Source organism: Morone saxatilis, unplaced genomic scaffold, assembly GCF_004916995.1.
Source record: "Morone saxatilis isolate NCDOM2014 unplaced genomic scaffold, NCSU_SB_2.0 Contig14, whole genome shotgun sequence".
Taxonomy (NCBI): Eukaryota; Metazoa; Chordata; class Actinopteri; family Moronidae; genus Morone; species Morone saxatilis.
Window position 1 is genome coordinate 7329242 of NW_023339696.1, and position 2253 is coordinate 7331494.

Below are 2253 nucleotides of genomic sequence, written 5' to 3' on the forward strand. Positions count from 1 at the left end.
ATATTTTCTTGGACTTTTTCTTCTGACTTGGAGTTGACTGAAATGATGGACCAGCTTGCTCCTCCTCATCATCGCACGTACTTCTCAGCTTCCTCTTCTTTTTCACTGAGTTCGTTTTCTTCTCCTCTCCCTCCTCATCCTCCGAAAGCTCCTTCTCTTTCCCTTCGACTGTCTCTTCTTTCTCCACCTTCTCCGGAAGTTTTATGTCAAAATGGAAAGACCCTGCAATTGCATGAAATGCATCTGCATGAATGTCCATACATAAATATGAAGTACAAAGAATGAACAAATGACAGGCAAAAAATGATGAGAGAACAAATCCTATTTTCTAATCCAGTGCTTCCTAACCTTTGTTGTCCACTGTGTCCACTCAGCCAATGTCAATGTTTAAGTAAGACAGAGGAATAAAAATGTCAGGAATAGTAATATCTCATAGTCTAATCTACAGTCACATTCATTATTGCTGTGCACTGTGGAGCAATGCAGCTCAGAGATATGAGACTGCAGATCACACTTAAGCTCTTAAAGGTCCAGTGTGGTACATTCAGAAGGATTTATTGATCCTCAGAAACTGAATATAATATTCATGGTTATGTTTTCATTGGCGTATAATCACCTGAAAAGAAGAATTGCTTGTGTTACCTTATAATGAGCAGTTTATATCTACAGACGCTCTAGGTCACCTTCCATGGAATCGCCATGTTTCTACAGTAGCCCTGAAGGGACAAACCAAACACTGGCTCTAGATAGGGCCGTTTGTGTCCTTTGCACATGGAAGGCGACGGTGAAGCGAGGGAGTTGCAACTACACCGCTAAATGGTCCTAAATCCTACACACTGGACCCTTGAGGTGTTATCGAGGTATATAAAAAAAGTGAGTGATCTACACACTATGATGCAGAGGTGGGCATCTTCTCATAGTATCGCATATTAGAAGAAGTGATACAACATTACAGATGTTTCACAACACCAAAGATAATGTGTCTTTTGTAGTTTTGTTTTTAGAAAGTACATTTTAAAAAGTAGTGTGGTGTGAACATTTTTTTAGGCCATACAGCCCAGCCCTACTATGATGGGATGGCTTACAGTAGTAAAGCATGTGAGACAACATTCTATTTCACTAATTTAAAAAAATCTAAAGTTTCAAAAGCCAGCTAATATTAAGAACAAACTGCTATTAGTATGTGATAAACATCAAGTTAAGAATAAGAGATTAAAATCATTATGAAAAACTGAAATGGGAGAACAATAACTCCCTCAAGAAAAGTATGTATTAGAGTAATGGTATATGTGAACATGTGTAGATGAATATGTGTATATGTAGTACACTACAGTATATATGCCAATGTATATATAGTTTATATGTGCATATGTATGTAAGTATGTGTATGTGTGTCAACAATTATGTGTAAATGTTCTATAAATTGTTTTAATTCCGGCTATTGGAAGATTAGCCAATGAGCTAAAAGAGATCCAGATAAAACAACTGATCAGTTCATGTTTAGGTTGGTTTGCTTTCATACTACTTAGAGAAGGCCGAAGCTAGACATTTAACCATTTATCCACTTTTAGCTAACTATTTTTAGATTTTAAAAGCAGAGAATATGTGAGGACACCTTGCAAACAGGGTTTTATGAGTCTGAAGACTGTGTATATATACATGTTTCAGGGACCATGTACACAAAACATAAATCACAAGCAAAGACAATAGAAACATAGAAAGCAGGGTCACAATCTTTAACACCCTGATGACCATAAAATGTAGAGTCTGACCGTCCATGAGGCTGTTGCGCAGCAGTCGCAGGGTGGGGTAAAGGTTCATGATGGTGTCCTTGAAGACACACCTCCAGAAATCTTTAATGTAGTGTGATCGCTCTCTCTCCAACCAGTCCAGAACTTCATAAATAGCAATCTTCAGGTTGTCTTTACTCTTCATGCGACTCATCTTCTGCACACACACAAAAGTATGGAGACAATATAATAAAGACATACCATTATTCCTTGTTAGCTCAATAATGATATATGTAACTATCTTTTTCAGTACATCCATACATATTTATTTTCTCATGCTGGCCAAATTTTGATTGGATTCTTGATTTACACTGTACAGTATAACCACATAGAGATAGTATAATACAAACACTGAACATAGCATGAGTTACCTACCTAGGTATAACAATAACAGCATAGTCAGATACCCACTGATAATTAACATTCAGAAGAGAACGCTCAACTTTTTTAACCACCTGAAGCC